Source organism: Erinaceus europaeus, chromosome 8 (genome assembly GCF_950295315.1).
Source record: "Erinaceus europaeus chromosome 8, mEriEur2.1, whole genome shotgun sequence".
Taxonomy (NCBI): Eukaryota; Metazoa; Chordata; class Mammalia; order Eulipotyphla; family Erinaceidae; genus Erinaceus; species Erinaceus europaeus.
Genome location: NC_080169.1, coordinates 116,728,219 through 116,746,780, shown reverse-complemented (window position 1 = coordinate 116,746,780; position 18,562 = coordinate 116,728,219). Strand labels below are relative to the sequence as shown.

Here is an 18,562-nt window from a genome sequence, read left to right as displayed (position 1 = left end):
TCTTTCTTTTTATTACTGATTTACAAAATTATCAGGTAACAGGAGTATATAATTCCACACTGTTCCCACCACCAGAGTTCTGTGTCTCCATTCCCTCCATTGGTAACTGCAATAGTTCTCCCAACGTCACAGATATGGGTTGACTATTATTTCTATAAATATATATATCTCCCTTTTTTCCTATGGTCCTGCCTACTCATCCTTTCTAAGTTACATCTACACTTATTGCTACTTTGGAGTGTTTTTCCTTTTTTCCTCTTCTCTCTCTGGGTCCAGATGGAATTAGAGTTCAGAGCCCTCTAGTTATCTTCCCCTAACATTTCTCCTTCTCTGGAAGTATGGGCCAGAATTATTTTTGCAGTGCCAAAGGTGGGACTTCTGACTTCTGTAATTGCTTCTCTTCTGGATGTGGATGTTTGCAGGTAAATCCATTCCCCTAGGCTGTTTCTTATCGGGCTCTGGAGACATGAGGCTGCAGGATACATTGTGAGGTCGTCTGCCCAGGGAGTTCAGTAGCGTCTGTAACTTGGCAGCTGTGGCTTAGGAAGTTTCTGAAGAAGTCTGGTTGTGTTTTGTTGAGTTTTCTAGTGATTTTTTTCATTTTTTTTTCTAGTTTAACAGGAGAGTGATCTCTAACTCCATCATTTTAAACTGCTGTCTGCTCAAAATTTTATTCAGGGAGCTGGCAGTAGTGCAAGAGGGTTAAGCGCATATGGCGCAAAGTGTAAGGGCCAGCTTAAGGATCCCTGTTCCAGATCCCAGCTCCCCATCTGCAGGGGGAGTCACTTCCCAAGCGGTGAAACAGGTCTGCAGGTGTCTATCTTCCTCTCTTCCTCTCCGTTTTCCCCTCCTCTCTCCATTTCTCTCTGTCCTATCCAACAGAAACAGCAGCTATGACAACAGGAACAATAACAACTACAACAAGTGTAACAAAATGGGAAAAATAGTCTCCAGGAGCAGTGGATTCCTAGTGCAGGCACTGACCCCCAGCAATAACCCTGGAGGCAAATAGATACTAACCTGAACAAAAAAATTATTCAGCATTTATTCGCCTTGGTTAGGTATTTTAGATTCTAATCTGGATTATTATTTTTTCTGCTGTGTAAAGAAGCATAGAAGTTACATGATAAAAACCACTGCTGAGTGTATATGTCCATATATTATACAATGAAGGGGGCGGTGAAAAAGATGGCTTCTGTTGTTGTGTATATCCTAACCGTGAGAATAGCCTGGGGCTATGGCTATTTCCTTTTTTTAAGGAAAGCTATGGCACTGTGGTGTCTCTCCCTCCCTCCCTGTCTCTTTATCTACCTATTAGAAGTTTAAAAAGAAAAATGCCACTGCAGAGGATTGAAATCAAGCATACCTGAGCACCACTAAAAAAAAGGTAATAATAGGCAGGCCAGGCAGAAGTGCAGTGGGTAAAGCAGAAGTGCTGCAAAGCACAAGGACCAGCATAAGGATCCCGGTTCAAGCCCCAGCTCCCCACCTGCAGGGGCGTCACTTCACTATTGGTGAAGCAGGTCTGCATGTGTCTATCTTTCTCTCCCTCTCTCTCTGTCTTCCCCTCCCCTCTCGATTTCTCTCTGTCCTATCCAACAACAATGACAGAGATTACAACAATAATAGTAACAACAACAATGTTAAGCAACAAGGGCAACAAAAGGGAAAAAAATGGCCTCCAGGAGCAGTGGATTCGTGGTGCAGGTACCAAGCCCCAGCAATAACCCTGGAGGCAAAAAAAAAAAAAAAAAAAAAAAGGTAATGATAGTATGATAGTATTGTTTTTCCTGCAAAACCTATCTACCCATATCCCCCATGCCGTATCTCTCCCTTCAGGACTCTGCAGGTGATGCTTTTGTGAGTGTAGTGGAAACAGCAAATTGACTACACTCTGGAAGTCACTTTTTTTAATATTGTTGAAAACCAAACTCCTTCTACCTGAGCCAGGGCCAGGAGAAACAATCCCATGAGTGCAATCTAACTGTCTGTAGATTGTGTCAAAGCCTTCAGAGACACGTGTGCCTGCCAAAGGACGTTTAGGAAGACTAACTTAGAATCTGAAGGGAGTGCTGAGGGGCTGTGGAAAGGGGCAAGAACAGTCCTGGAAAAATGAGAACAGGGTGTAGCCCTTTCTCAGCCCCATTCTGTCTCTGCATTGCTTTACATTTTTTGATTACTTTGCATTTTTATCACTGCTTCCAGTTCTTACATTGTTCTAGAAGAAGCAAGCAGGGCAGTTAAAATGTCTTTTCCGATGCAGTGCTACCTCTCAATGAATAATGGCAGCTGGGGGACGGAGGAAGGGAGTGAGCTTTACTCAGGTCTGACCAAATGAACTGGTGGGCCAAGTGCAGGACCAGCAGGTTTACCTCGTTGAGAGATGTGGTATCTGAGCTCTGTGCTTCTGGGAGAGCTGGGAAGATTCCTGTCCCAAATTTATTACTGTCAAACGGCCAGTGATTTTCCAGACTCTCACTAGAGAGTCACTCATTTGGCCATTTCAGTTCCAGTTGGTCAACATGTTTTTAATAGGAGTCATTATGTGCAACCTTGAGGATTGGAAAGAATTCAGAATTAGTGGTCCAGGAGGTGGCACAGTGGATAAGGCACTAGACTCTCAAGCATGAGGTCCTGAGCCCAATCCCCAGCAGCACATGTACCAGAGTGATGTCTGGTTCTTTCTCTCTCTATTCTATCTTTCTCATTAATAAATAAATAAATAAAATTTTTTTTAAAAAAGTTTTTTTTAAAAAAAGAATTCAGAATTAATGAGTGCGGATCTACCTAGGTCTAGTCAATATAGACAAGGACTACCAGGACTAGTCACTATAAAAGATGGACAGACATTTTTGCGTATAAGAATATATTCTGTGTGATCTCTAACTTCACATCCAAAATAAAATAGGAACTTACACCAACATATAAGTATAGAAAACTGAAATGTGAGTTATTCTCTGGTGAGGAGGTTATTAGAGTCCTGCTGTAGAATAAAGAGAAAGGACCTACGTTGGGGGGGGGGGGCAACCTAAGAGATTATTTTGCAGACATCTATCACAGAGAGATGAGAAATAGTATCCACGTGTACTGCAATCCACGAACACTCCAACAAAGAGAAAAATAGAAGATGAATGCTAACTTAGGCCTGTCACTGCTTATAGTTGTTCCAGGATCCGAACCCTCCCCTACACCCCAGAGTCTTTTACAGTACTTTTGCAGTACTCCAACTCCAGTCCAAAACAAAGGTTTTTCTCCCGTACATTAAGGCCAAATCATGTAATTCTACAAACTTTCTCCTAGTGAAGGCAGAGTACATACCTTCCCTTATCGGATTGTAGGTAGGAGGCTGGAAGATAGCTTTCCAGGTAGAGTCCACTTCATCAAATTGTAGCTGGTGTCAAAAGATCCTTCCATAGGTCACATGACACACCATCTCCTTGGGTGAATGCATACTTTCTGGTTGTTACTTTTAAAAGACACCAACCATTAAAATAATGGTAATTAGCCTCATGGGAAAACAATCGTTTGAGAAATCTGCAGTACATTTTCTGGGAAGTAGAGCCTGATTCTTAATTAGCAACAGTAGTTCTGATATCCTTTACCGTATTCACCTGAAGTAGAAGAGACAAAAAGAGCACTATGCCAGCGATGCAGGATGCAGACATTAGAAGTGTTCTAATCTTTGACTTTCAAAGGGATTAGTTGGGATGACTGTCAAGTATGTCACTCTTGGGCTGAGAGGAAGAAGGAGGCAGATTTTTCTACCTTGTATCTAAGACCTCCTTAGCCTTTGCATAAATAAAGTGATTTTCTTTGGGAGTTGGCAACTAACTTCTGTGTTTTTAAATGTCTAGGGAATTTGTTAAAGTTGGCAGTGTTACCACTTATCAGAAGATGCTGTGGAAAATTATCCATTGCTGCCTATCCTGACTTCTTCTATGAGCTAAAATTAACTTTTGTGATAGAGAAGGGGAAATTTGTGCCCTGAGTTTTGGTTATATTTAGTTGTGTCAATATGACTTTTGGTCTCTTTAATACTTAGAGCTTTTTTTATAGAAAGCTTCCAAATTTTTTTTTCATCATTAAAAATTATATATCATGTCAAGAATTGGATGAGTTGATGACAACTTGGATGGAATACAATCTACTTTGCATATATATATATTTCATATATATATATTTCAAATATTTGGTGAAAAGTAAAGAACTTTTTTTTTCTTGATTCTAAGTAACTTACGTGTAGGAGTATAGTGAAACACTTAAAGCAATGTTACTTTAATTTATAACATTTCTAATTACTTCAGACTCTCTAAGTACAGAATAAGACACTACAGCACGTTGCTTAAGGAAACATAAATAAAGTCTGATGACTTTATTCTTCCTCTTAAATCTTTAGACATTCTATTTTGATTTGCATGCCATTTACAGTTCGTGTCTTTGGTAATGAGTGCCTGCAAAAATAGATTTTTTTAATTAAAAAAATTTAATGACATTGTCAACATAATAAAACAGTCCAGACACAAATAAAACAGATACAAATGAAAATCCCAGGGCAAGTGATGACTCACCTGGTAGAGCACACAAATGATCAAGCTGTAGGACCTAGGTTCTTGCTCACAGTCCTACCTTCCCCTGCCAGGGGGAAGCTTCATGAGTAGAATAGCTGTGTGTGTCTCTATCTATCACACCCTCTATCAAAAAATAGCCACCAGAACCAATGGAGTCTTACAGTACTGATTCCCAGCATGCTGCCAAAAGTTACACACTTCTCAGTGTCGGCTAATGGCCTTCCCATAGCATTGTACTGTATTGGGGGGAATTGACCAGCCGAGTTTATTTCCCCAACATTTAAAAGTCTGTCACACATAATCTCAACAAAGAATTGAGGAGAGGCATGATTTTCAGGAATTTTAAACGTTATTCAAGAAAATTGAGAACATTTACATGTTAGGTCAAGAGAGAGGGAGAGGAAGAGAACCCAGGTTCAAGCCCCTAGCTCCCTCCCCTAGTTTGGCCAGCAGAAGTGGTGAAGCAGAGCTGCAGACGTCTCTTGAGTCTCCCTTTTTCCTCTCACTCTCTCCTCTCTATTTCTCTTTGTCTCTGTTCAATAAACAAATAAATAAATATAATATTTAAAAATAACGTTCCCTTTTAGACAGGCTAGCTGATGGATTTTTTTTTTCTGTCTAGCAGGGATTTATCATTTTTATTTGAGTGATAGGGAACATATTATTCAATTGTTAGAAAAATAGAACTTATGTACTTATACATAAAAGCTTTCAATTCTCACCTTTGAGTGGCCTATGATAGGATCTTTACCCTTTTTCTTTTCCTATTGGCTTGTTCATCTTTGTTTTGTGAAGAAAATAAAGAGGGTTATTGCAAATTTGCCTTTCTTCTGCTATATTAAGTTTTCAGAAAAGTCATAACACATTTTTGCATAGAAAAGTAAAAAGTAATAGTACTAATAGTACTAGTGTGTATATTTTGCCTCAATTTTTAAAAAAAATATTTAATTATTTTTAAAGAGAGAACGAGACCACACCACTGCTCAGCGCTGGGCTATGATAGTGCTAAGACCTCAGAGTCTCAGGCATGAAAGTGTTTTGTGCAGCAAGCAATTATCTTGTCTTCCTAGCCTACCTCAAAAGTTTGTACTTAAGCAGCTTTCTGAAGTACATCAATGTAAGAAAAAAATTCTCATTTGTATTGTTACCATCCAGCACTAGCAATTCTTTGTGTTTATTTCCAGCTGTTAAAAATTATTATAATTATTTGTTTATATTTTACTTTGTTAAAAGAAATACATATGAATATATATATATATATATATATATGGAGAGAGAGATAACATTACATCACTCAGCTTTGTCTTATGGCAGTGCTGCGGATTGAACTTGTCACCTTTGTCCCTCGTGCATGAATGTCTTTTGCATAACCCTTAAGCTGTCTCCTCAGCCCAAATTAGCACATATAACATACTGTAAAGACAGCTAGTCTCCCAGCCCACAATTCCTGGATCTCATCTACCTTCAAAATGTGTATTTTGTATGCTTGTTTATGTTTCTAAAGACTGTAGGATGGTCATTTCTCTATTCTTAAAAATTGTCATAAATCAAATCATATGATTGTCATAATAGCAAGTCATATAATCATATTATAACCTTTGAGAGGTATATGTATTGTAACAAGAGTCTAGGGCACTCCTTAGTTCTAGCATGTGTTGGTGCCTGGGATGGAACCTGGGACCTCCAACTTTAGTGAAGGAAGCTTCAGTGCTAAGTTGTAAGCATAGCAAAGCAAATGCACTATCCAAGTGAACTGTCTTGTCTGTTCAAAACATGCAAATTCTGTGCTGTGCTGTTGAAGAATCACTGCCAGTCTGCTAACTGCTATCTAAAAGTAAGGGTAGAGTCTTAGGATAATCAACCCACCATTCTCAACTCCTTTTCCAAGGTAGGATGAACAGGGAGGGGATGAGTGGCTAGGAGTAGAACATTCTTGCTGTGTTATACTGACTTATCTTTACTGGCTTTGGGAGGCTCAGTGGAGAATGTTATCAGATGATTTTTTTATTTCTTTATTGGGAGATTAATGGTTTACAGTCCACAATAAAATATAATAGTTTGTACATGTATAACATTTCCACATAACAATACAACCCCCACTAGGTCCTTTCTACCATCTTGTTCCAGGACCTATAGATGATTTTTTTTAAATCACTTTCAGGATTTTATGTCACCAAATAAGTTTCACCCTGCTAGAAATGGTTCAGATTCTTTTTTGCAAAGGCATTTGTATATCACTATTTTCTTTAGGTGGACATCTCTTTGCCTATTTTCTCATACTTGCAAAGTTTTATTCTTATTCGTTTAGCAATTTGTCTAGTATTATCTAGCACGCTGTGCTACTTTTCCTAATCAATAGAGCCATGAGTGTTTCTCTACAGTATGTGTGAGGTGTGAGATAGTCCCTTGAGAATCAGACTTTTTTTTTTTTTTGGTGGATTGAACCCCCCACCCCTGCCCCGATGTGCAACTTCACCATTCAGTCCATCCTTGGCATCAAGAGAGAAAGAAACATCACAACACCAAAGCTGCCCTTGTTATCACAGCATCTCCCTGTATGCCCAGATCTGAGCCTGGGTTATAAGCGTGCCAACGCAGGTCCCCTATCTAGTGGGTGCTCTCTCAAAAACTATACATTTTATTGAGCAAACTGATCCCTTCTCTCTTTCTTTTTTTTTTTTTTTTTGGGGGGGGGAATGTTTATTACAGAACAAGAGTGAAAACTTTCACACATCTGACAAGGCAGACTTGTTTTGATAACAGACATTATCCATATTCATTTCTACCAATATTATCACACGTGGAACATATTTTCACTAATAAAGATACCGGCATAAGTAAAGGACAATGATTAAATGAAGTCAAAGGAAAGGTGAGGCCCCAAATCTTATCCCTTAGACTGATTCAGAACACAGGATTTAAATCAAACTACCTAGTCTTCTAATGCCAGTGGCTCCACTTTGACTACTTTTCAGAATCCCAAGAAGTCTTTGAAAGCAAATCCCAGTAACTAGACTAGACTCCTAGCAATCTCTGAGGCGTGAGGCCAGGCATCAGCATTTTTTAAGCTTCCAAGGTGATTCCATTATGGAGCCAGGATAGATCACTTCTGCTCTAGAGGCTGGTTCACTCTGCTCAGCAAGTTCCATAGCCAGTCAACCTGCTATACGGCGAGGGGCTCTGCTGGCCCACGCAAGCTCTCACTGGCCCTCTCCTTCATTCCAGTTTAGAACTCTATACACGTCATCAGCTTTGGGTGCAATTTTGAGCCTTTTCATATGTCTTGGTGATTTTCGGAGCAATTCTTAAGCAAATGCCAGTAAAGAAAATATGAAAAAATAAATTTCCACAAGGCATGATACAAATAAATAAGTGAAAAAACAATCTCAGTTTTTAAATCATGAAACATCAAAGCCTATGAAACTTTATTTATACAAAATATAAAAATATCTATTTTTAAAGTACTGATTTAAATTTGTTTTTCAGCTTTTCCTGTTTCTTGAACATGAAACTGCTTCCAACTCAGAAATATTTAAGATAGGTAATTATTAAATAAGCACGCTTTACCTTCCCCCTGCAAAAAATGTCAAATTCCCCATTTTATTTATGATAAACCAGATTATTTTCAGTTAAGAATATTGGCAACTGCACAAAATGGATTATCAGATATGCAGCAGGAAGGTCTGAGTTGTACAACAGCATTACAAAAAAATCTCAAAAGAAGAAGACAGGTGGTAAAAACAACAATAGAAAAATAATGAAACACAAACAAAATAGGAAAATGTCAAATATTTACAGCCTCCCTCTGAAATGTGACCTGTGCTCCACTTTCAGCTTAAAACAAAACCAGAGAACATTTCTCAATGGGTATCACAAATGGAGGTGGTGCCCGCCAATTAGTGAGGAGAGAGACATTCATTTCAAGAAGGGAGAAATGCACAGTTAGCAACTTGCTGGATTACAACCATGTCCTGGTCTTCCTGCAGTTCTGTTACTAAAAATGACACAAAGTAAATGATCTGATGTTGTCCTATGGAAATAACTTGTTTGTCACCACATTTCAAAACAAACTACTCAATCACAGGCACTGGGTCTGGGAAAGCAGAAGTGGATGGCCACGCATTCAGGTGAGGGATGTTTTATCTTTGTGGTGTGAGGTCAGAGGAGGGAAGCAGAGCTCTATAGTCTGGAAGCTTCTGCACTATGGAGTCTTCTAATAATCAGCTCTTGGTTTTTTGTTTAACTTCAGATCGATCCTGTGTCGGTTTTATTCTTTCGTTTTTTATGGCTGCTGTGATGACTCCCTGAGGAAGTAGAAGAAGCAGCCTTCTGAGGTTTCACTCCTTGCACAGATCCATCCAGATCCTCAGGGTCCTCTTGGCTGGGCTCATTTTCCTGATTGTGGAAGTCTGGAGAAGTATCACTTTCTGTCCCACTTCCTGGCTCTCTTTTTTCAATGAGCTGGTCCTGAACTCCCGCCAATGCACTTACTGCAGCTGCTGAAGTAACTGAGGATTTACTGAAGAGGCGCTCAGCTTCCTTAAATTTCCGGTTCCTTCGATCGTTTTTGCTATTGGAGTTTTTTTGGTTGGTCAGATACCGGTCCCAGCCTCGGATAATATTGCCATACCTCTGAGTGTCTTCCAGATAGCTTCCTTCAAAAGCATAGACCTGTCTCTCCAAGTTGGCCAGTGCTTCCGCCAGCTCTCACTTGCGCTTCACGAGCTCTGCCAGCTCCTGCCGGGTGTCCGGGATATGCAGCGGTGCCGCCTTGTTGTGCATCGCCATGTTGGGCTGAGGCCGGCCCCCTTCTCTCTTTCTATGGAAGACTCAATGTTCCTTGATGAGCAAGGTCAAAATATTTATTCCAACCACGCTCACTCTGAAAGCCCGAGTCCAATCCCCTTAGCTGGTAATCAAAATTCCATCCAGTCAACCAAATAACAAAAACTAATTATTTGTTGGATCCCACCAAAGGCCTATAGAAGACCACTCTCTCCCCTCTTCCCTATGATATAGGCATGCACACACACACACACACACACACACACACACACACACACACACACACACAGATAGATGGCTTTAACCAGTTCCCTCCTTCTGTATCCTTTTTCCACTCCTCCAAGAGCTCATGGATGTTAGTCAGGTATTTCTGTTTTGAGTCTGATTTATGAACTCTTCCTTGTCTGGCCAGGTGCCGGCCCTATTCCACAATTCATAATCTGTCACCAGGAGTAATGGCCCATTTCCAAAGGTGAAGCGTGACAGTTCTTTCTGCATGCATCAGGAAAACAGATGGCGTGGCTGTTTGGTGATCTATCTGAAGTGGGCTGAAGAGCTCATTAACCTTTCAGCACACCCCCATTCTCTCTGTGCTTCTGTTCTTTTATACTCTTCATTTTTCTTCATAAAAGGCAGGCCTGATGAATAACGCAACATGCCGTCACCAGGGAGCAGATTGCTAGGAAGCCCACAGAAGGGGAGTGGGTGGTGGGACCTGCAAAGTTTCCAACCCCCTCAGCCTTCAGCCGGTGTCCTCCTGCAGCAGTGGTAGTCAATGGGTGCAAAACTTCAGGCATGCAAGACGACTAAGTTCTAGAGCTCAGCTGTGCAAGACTGCTTCTAAAACCGTGAGCAAGACTCTAGTATCTCTAGCAAGTTTTTAGAGAGGGGAAGTCTTATGGAACTGTTCTTCTACAATGAAAAATAGTCATTGCAATTAAGAGAATGTGTTGTTGTTTTGGTTCTCCTGAAATGTAAACCTTCTCTCTTTGGGGAGAAGACATGCATTTTCTTTTTACTTTTTTAATTGGAATGAATGGTTTACAGTAAATACACTTGTCACTTGCATAAAATTTCTCTGATTTCTGCAAAACACTCTCTTCTCTACCCAAGGACCTTATCCACCAGCAAGCACCAGGACCTGAAAGCCTCCCTCTCCCCCCTCATTATGAATCCTTTACTTTGATGCAATACACCTAAACCAGTCCAGCCTCTGCTCTGTGTTTCCCCTTTCTGTTCTTATTTCTGAGTGACGTCATTTTATATTCACCCTTGTCTTTCTGGCTCATCTCACTTCACATGATTCCTTCAAGCAGAGACACTAGAGCGCTGCTCAAATCTGGTGTAGAGCCGGTAGCGTAGACTGAGCCCGGAACTCCAAGCTTCAGGATGCCTGACATTCTGGTGGTACTTGGGTACTGCCTCCATGCCCCTTTCTTCTCTTGGTGCTGGTGGTGAGGAAGCTGTGGCTTCCACAGACAACTTTTCCCTTTTCTTCATTTCAAAAACAAGACTACAGAGGGGCCTCTGCATTCTAGGACATAGGGGATGTAGGACTTCAGAAAGGAAAGCGAAAGACAAACACTTTGTTCCCTTGGTCTCTTGATTTTTATATCCATGATGCCTCTGTGTATACTTCTGGGATATTATTACTGCAGTGGTGTATAATGTCTATTTGTGTAGACTAGGACAGAGCCTCAGGAGGCATTCAGCAAACTTGATCTAGTGATCAGTCCACCCAACTAAGCAGGGACAAAGATACTCAGAAGTTCTTGAACAGATATATCATATGATAGGAACATGAAAATCACCAAGGCTGCCTCAAAACCAAAAAATTCTTATTTCTTTTTTTTTCTTTAAGGAAGTATTAATTAAAAAACCGTAGGGTAGGAGGGGTACAGTTCCACACAATTCCCACCACCCAATCTCCATATCCCATCCCCTCCTCTGATAGCTCTCCCATTCTCCATCCCTCTGGGAGCATGGACCCAGGGTCATTGAGGGTTGCAGAGGGTGGAAGGTCTGGCTTCTGTAATTGCTTCCCCGCTGAACATGGGCGTTGACTGGTCGGTCTATACTCCCAGTCTGCCTCTCTCTTTCCCTAGTAGGGTGGGTCTCTGGGGAAGCTGAGCTCCAGGACACATTGGTGGGGTCTTCAGTCCAGAGAAGCCTGGCCGGCATCCTGATGACATCTGGAACCTGGTGACTGAAAAGAGAGTTAACATACGAAGCCAAACAAGTTGTTGAGCAATCATGGATCCCAAGCTTGGAATAGTGGAGAGGAAGTGTTAGGGGGATACTTACTGCAAACTCTAGTGTACTTCTGCTTTCAGGTATATATTTTGCAGTATTTTATGGATACGTGTGAACATATGCTCTCTCTCACAGAAACTGGTGTATATCTAGGTTTTGGGACTTTGTTAGAAAGTGAACCACCTGAGATGGAATTAGAGTATACTATGAAAGGAAAGGTCTCACCCGAGTAATGAAGCTGCAGGGTTGTCATTCCACACGTGTAGTCTCTGGACACAGTCTGAAGTGAAGCATGTTGAGGTGGCAATCGTTGCGTTGGTTAGGTTGTGATCGGCGGATGCAATATTATTTGATATGGATTGGGAGAGGCATACAGTAAAGTGGGCCCTATCCAATGGTTCCAGGACTGGGGGAAGTAGAGGCTCTATAGTGGAGATGTGAGGTTCCTGCTGTCTTAGGGTTCAAAAAAATATTTGATAGTTAATGTTATCATCACATTATTTGGTAATTGGGTTAACTTTGAAAGGTCCTTTTGTTAGGGTTTGCTGTACAGTACCCAGTATCTTATATATAGCTGTGCTATTGGTTGCTTCTGATCTACTTGGTCTAGGCTTTTGAGAGAGTCTGCATATCAATTACACTGCATATATTGAGAAAAGATTCAGTTTGTGTTTTGAAAAACATACAATTTTGAAAAGACATACAATTAATTTTCCCTCTCTCGTATTAATTAACTAGTGATGTATATGAGTACATTTTACTAGGAGTGTATTAAAACACCATCCCACCACCAAAAGACTGTGACCCATCCCTCCCACCCACTCCCACCCCCCACAAGCCCAGGAAGTTGCATGTCTACCCCTCACCACAGGGCTTTTACTTTGGTGACCTACTTATAATTTGGTCAGGTCCTGCTTTTAGTTTCCCTTTCAGATCTTCTTCCTCAACTTCTGTTGATGAGTGGGATCATCCCATACTCATCTTTATCTTTCTGACTTAGCTCACTTAACATAATACCTTCTAGCTCCGTCCAAGATGGGTCAGAGAAGGTGGGTTCATTGTTCTTGATAGCTGCATAGTATTCCATTGTGTATATATACCACAGCTTTCTCAGCCACTCATCTGTTGTTGGGCACCTGGGTTGCTTCCAGGTTTTAGCTATTATGAATTGTGCTGCTATGAACATAGGAGCACACACCTCTTTTTGGTTGTGTGTTATGGAGTCCTTGGGGTATAACCCCAGGAGAGGAATTACTGGATCATATGGAAGGTCCATGTCTAGCCTTCTGAGAGTTTTCCAGACTGCTCTCCACAGAGGCTGGACCAATTTACATTCCCACCAGCAATGTAAAAGGGTTCCTCTGTCCCCACAACCTCTCCAGCATTTGTTGCTGCTGTCCTTTTTGATGTATGCCATTCTTACAGGAGTGAGGTGGTATCTTAGTGTTGTCTTAATTTGCATTTCTCTGACAATCAGTGACCTAGAGCAGTTTTTCATATGTTTGTTAGCCTTTTGGGTCTCCTCTGAGGTGAATGTTTTGTTCATATCCTCTGCCCATTTTTGGATGGGGTCATTTGCTTTTTTGGTGCTAAGTTTGCTGAGCTCTTTATATATTTTGGTGATTAGTTTCTTGTCTGATGTCTGACATGTGAAGATCTTCTCCCATTCTGTGAGGGGACTCTTTGTTTGTTTAATAGTTTCTTTGGATGTGCAGAAGCTTTTCAATTTGATGCAGTCCCATTGGTTTGTTTCTGCTTTAGTCTTCCTTGCAATTGGGTTTGATTCATCAAAGATGTCCTTGAGGTGTAGGTGGGAAACTGTTTTACCAATGTTTTCCTCTTAAGTATTTGATTGTTTCTGGTCTGACATCTAGGTCTTTGATCCATTTGGGGTTGATTTTTTGTTTCTGTTGAGATAACGTGGTTCAATTTCATTCTTCTGCATGTTACAACCCAGTTTTCCCAGCACCATTTATTGAAGAGAACCTCCTTTTTCCATTTAATGCTTTGGGCCCCCTTATCAAAGATTAGATGTCCATAGGTGTGGGGATTTATTTCTGGGCTTTCAATTCTGTTCCACTGGTCTGTGTGCCTATTTTTGTTCCAGTACCATGCTGTTTTGATGATGATGGCTTTATAATATAGTTGAAGGTCTGGGATTGTGATGCCTCCATTTCTGTTTCTTTTCCTTAAGATGGTTTTGGCAATTCTAGGTGTTTTCTGGTTCCAGATAAATGATTGTAGTGTTTGTTCTATTCTCTTAAAGAAGCTTGGTGGAACTTTGATGGGTATTGCATTAAATTTGTATATGGCTCTGGGGAGAATATTCATTTTGATGATATTTATTCTTCCAATCCATGAGCATGGGATATCTTTCCATTTCTTGGTATCAGTTTCTATTTCCTTGAGTAGCAACTCATAGTTTTCAGTATATAAGTCTTTCACTTCTTTCGTCAACTTTATTCCTAGGCAAAAAATTCTTATTTCTAAAAAAAAAAAAAAACTAGTTTATTTATTTATTTTAGAATGAAGCAGAGAGAAAATTGAGAGGGAAGAGTAAGGTAAAGAGAGGAAAGAGAGAGAAAGATAGAAAGAGACCTGAAGCACTATTTCACAACTCATGAAGCCTCACCCCTGTAGATGGGATTAGAGGCTTGACTAGGGACTTTAAACATTATAAAATGTGTGTTCAATTGCATGCACCACAGCCTGGTGCCCCAACTTTTTTTGTATAAAAAGGAAACATGGACTAAACCATAGTAAGAGGGGTACAACTCCACACAATTCCCGCCATCAGAACTCCGTGTCCCATCCTCTCCCCTGATAGCTTTCCTATTCTTTATCCCTCTGGGAGTATGGACCCAGGGTCATTATGGGATGCAGAAGGTGGAAGGTGTGGCTTCTGTAATTGCTTCCCTGCTGAACATGGGCGTTGACAGGTCAATCCATACTCCCAGCCTGTCTCTCTCTTTCCCTAGTGGGGCAGGGCTCTGGGGGAGTGGGGCTCCAGGACATATTGGTAGGGTTGTCTGTCCAGGGAAGTCTGGTTGGCTTCATGCTAACATCTGCAACCTGGTGGCTGAAAAGAGAGTTAACATATAAAGCCAAACAAGTTGTTGACTAATCATGAACCAAAAGGCTGGAATAGTGCAGATGAAGAGTTGGGGGAGGGGTCTTCATTTTGTAAATAGCCACAAGGCCTACTTTAGTTATATTCCAAAGGTCCCATGACTATTCTAGTTTTTTTGTTTTGTTTTGTTTTTCCCTGAGCCTGAAATCTGATACATAGGTGGATCCAAGTTACTGTCTGGGGAGATGATGTCATGGCTGTCAAAAGGACCAGAAAGCTGGCTCAGGGAAGAGAGTAGCTCCCAAATACGAGAAAGGTGAATAAATATTGTTGATTGTAAACCCCATCTATTTGACCTGATCTGGGGCCCATAACAGCTTAGGAGCCTATGTGACCTCTGCATTCCTGTAGATCTGAGCTCACATTCTGTGGTCTAGAGTAGGAACATTCCAAGCTGCCCCAATATCAGGACCCATCTTCCTCAGGTGTAGCATAGCGTATGTTGTCCATCCTCCCTTCAGAGGATGGAACATTCTCTACCGTTGATCCAAGTTGAGGGCAAGGTCCTATGGGGGGCCACAAAGGGATCTATTGTGTTGTTCCTATAGAGATGAGTGCTTATATTGGGGAGAGGGATTTATTCCAGGTCCAGGCCCATCATGTCTGTTGGGAATCTCAGGACTCCCAACTATGGCCCCAGCTGATGGGGTGGCCTGATAGTGACTAAAGAGTCATCCTTAAGGTATGCCAGTATCTTTCCCTTATTCAGCTTTTGCAGTCCTTGCTTTGATAAGGATACCTTGGGAGTGAGTGAGGAAAGTACAATAAGAAATAGATGAGGAGGGTATCTAAGTCTAACTAGACACTATTTCATTATGAACTTTATACTGACTCACCACCGTAGGCTATTGTGTACTTTTGCATTCAGGTATATATTTTGACCTAATTTATGGGTATGTGTGAACATATGCTCTATCTCCTGGGACCTGGTCTATATCTAGGTTTAGGGATTTTATTAGGAAGTGAGCCACCTGGAATGGAATTAGAGAATCCTATGAAAGGAAAGGTCTCACCCAAGTAATGAGGCTGAAGGGTTGACATTCCATGCCTGACGTCTCTGGACACAGTCTGAAGTGAAGCATGCTGAGGTGGCACTCATTGCGTTGATTAGGTTAGGATTGGCAGATGCAGTATCATTTGGTTTGAATTGAGAGAAGCATGCAGGAAAGTGAGCCCCACCCTAGAGGTTCCAGGACTGGGGGAAATGTAGGCTCTATAGAGGAAGTAGGAGGTTCCTGCTGTCTTAGGGTTTAAGAAGGCAATAGATAATTATTGCTATAATATTATTTAGAAATTGGATTAACTTTGAAAAATCCCTTTGTTAGGATTTGCTGTATCATATACAACATCACCATAATTTATGTCCTTTGACATTATTTGTATATAGCTGTGCCACCAGTTGCTTCTGTTCTCCTTGGTGTAAGCTTTTAAGAGAGTTAACATATCAAAGACTCAGCATATGGTCTGTGCATTAAAAAGTTTGAGACATTCAATCAATTTCCCCTCTCATTTTAATTAAATAGTGATATATATGACTACAAATTAACAGAATAATAGGAGTGTACATAAACACCACCAAAAGACGGTGTCCCATCCTCCCACTGCCAGTGAAGCTGAACTTTAGCCCTTGCCCTCAACCCAGAGATTTTTTACTTTGGTGCCCTACTCCAAATTCAGTCAAATCCTGCTTTGAGTTTACCTTTCTGTTCTTCTTTCTCAACTTCTGTTTATGACCGGGATCATCCCATACTCATCTTTGTCTTTCTTACTTAGCTCACTTAACATAATTACTCTACCTCCATCCAAGATAGGTCAGAGAAGGTGGATTCATTGATCTTCATAGCTGCATAATATTCCCTTGTGTATATTACCACAGCTTTCTCAGCCATTCATCTGTTGTTAGGTTTCTGGGTTGCTTCCAGGTTTTAGCTATTACGAATTGTGCTGTTATGAACATAGGTGTACACATAACTTTTTGGTTGGGTGTTATGGGGTTCTTGGGGTATATCCTTAGGAGAGGCATTACTGGGTCATATGGAAGGTCCTTTTCTAGCCTTGTGGGAGTTCTCCAGAATGCTCTTCACAGAGGTTGGACCAATTTACATTCCCACCAGCAGTGTAGAAGGGTTCCTCTGTCCCCACAGCCTCTCCAGCATTTGTTACTGCTGTCCTTTTCGATGTATGCCATTCTCACAGGGGTTAGGTGGTATCTCAGTGTTGTCTTTATTTGCATTTCTCTGACAATCAGCGACCTGGAGCAATTTTTCATGCCTTTGTTAGCCTTTTGGATCTCTTCTGTAGTGAATATTCTGTTCATCTCTTCTGCCCATTTTTGGATGGAGCCATTTTGTTGTTATTGTTGTTGCTAAGTTTGTTGAGCTCTTTGTATATTTTGGTGATTAGTCTCTTGACTGTTATATGGCATGTGAAGAACTTCTCCCTTTCTCTGAGGGATCTCTTTGTTTGTGTGATGGTTTCTTTGGCTATGCAGAAGCTTTTCTATTTTATGTAGTCCCATTGATTTTTTTTTTTTTTCTGTTTTAGTCTTCCTTGCAATTAGGTTTGTTTCATCAAAGATGTCCTTGAGGTTTAGGTGGGAAAGTGTTGCACCAATATTTTCCTCTAAGTATTTGATAGTTTCTGGTCTAACAACCAGGTCCTTGATCCATTTGGAATTGACTTTTATTTCTGGTGAGATAAAGTGTTTCAGTTTCATTCTTCTTCATGTTTCAACCCAATTTTCCCAGCACCATTTATTAAAGAGAGCCTCCATCCTCCATTTAATACTTTGGGCCTCCTTATCAATGATTAGATGTCCATAGGTGTGGGGGTTCCCAACTATTTTTTTTAAGAGGCCAAATAAGATAGTTCACTGTTGCCCATTTTATCATGCATGTGGCAGGTTTGAGCCTAGATCCTACTGCAGTGGGGTAGTTATGGTACTATAACATCTGTCTCTTTCTGTATGTCTCTATCTCTCTCTTTCTATCTGGAAGAGGGGGAAAAAAGTAAACTAAGTACATTTAAATATTCCCCTCCCAACGGAAATGGCACTTAAGGTCCCAAATGCTGGTAAAATCATTCATTTGCCAATCAGTTTAGAGATTACAGATGTTTTAAAAGTTGAGCTAAGCTAACTAGCTGAATCATTTTTTTTTAGTGCTTTTGATCTTTACCCAACTATACACACTGGAATGAAAGCCCAGTTTCAGAAATTCTTGATGGAAATAAATAATAAATAAAGGGAATAGGGGCACAGAGCCCATTACTGGAAGGAGCACAAGGAGAAATCCTGGTACTGATAAGAGATATCCATCCCTGGAGGGAGAATTTCTCTGCTGTAGGGAAGAAGTTTGATTGGATTTTCTTTTTGATTTTTTTTCAAATAATGGACGCTGGGCTATTTCAGAAAGAATGAAGGAGAGAGAGAGAGAGAGAGAAGCAAAGAACGAGAGAGGAAGGAAGAAAGAAAGGATGAGAAGAGTTGGATTTTTTTTTTTTTTTTTGGTGGGGGTTAATGGCTTACAGTCTAGTCTTTAATGCCTACTCACAGCCTCTCATCTCCCTTGGTTGGTGTCCAAGAGAATCAGCTGGTCCCCTGCTGGGCTAGTTTCGTGGGCTGGAGAGATGGATCCAGGAACCAAGCTTGTGGTGGTAGCAATACAATTCTTTATTAATGTGGGAGCCCCAGAGTCTGGTGTTAGCACAGCAGGTTAAACTACATGGCACCAAACCGCAGTGGCCGCCTCCAGCTCTGCAAGCCAGCCTTTTTCCAGGTCAGGACTCAGGAGAGAAAAAGAGCGAAACCAGGAACAGAAGTGAGTTT

At 40.9% G+C, this 18,562-nt stretch overlaps 1 protein-coding gene and 1 pseudogene across 4 annotated transcripts in view; one reads left to right on the top strand and one right to left on the bottom strand.

Moving 5' to 3' along the window:
• Window positions 1-18,562, top strand: part of TPK1 (thiamin pyrophosphokinase 1) — a 453,436-nt gene that overhangs the window by 390,751 nt on the left and 44,123 nt on the right. The gene's annotated exons all lie outside the window — the stretch shown is intronic.
• Window positions 8,691-9,366, bottom strand: LOC103112845 (chromatin modification-related protein MEAF6-like; annotated as a pseudogene).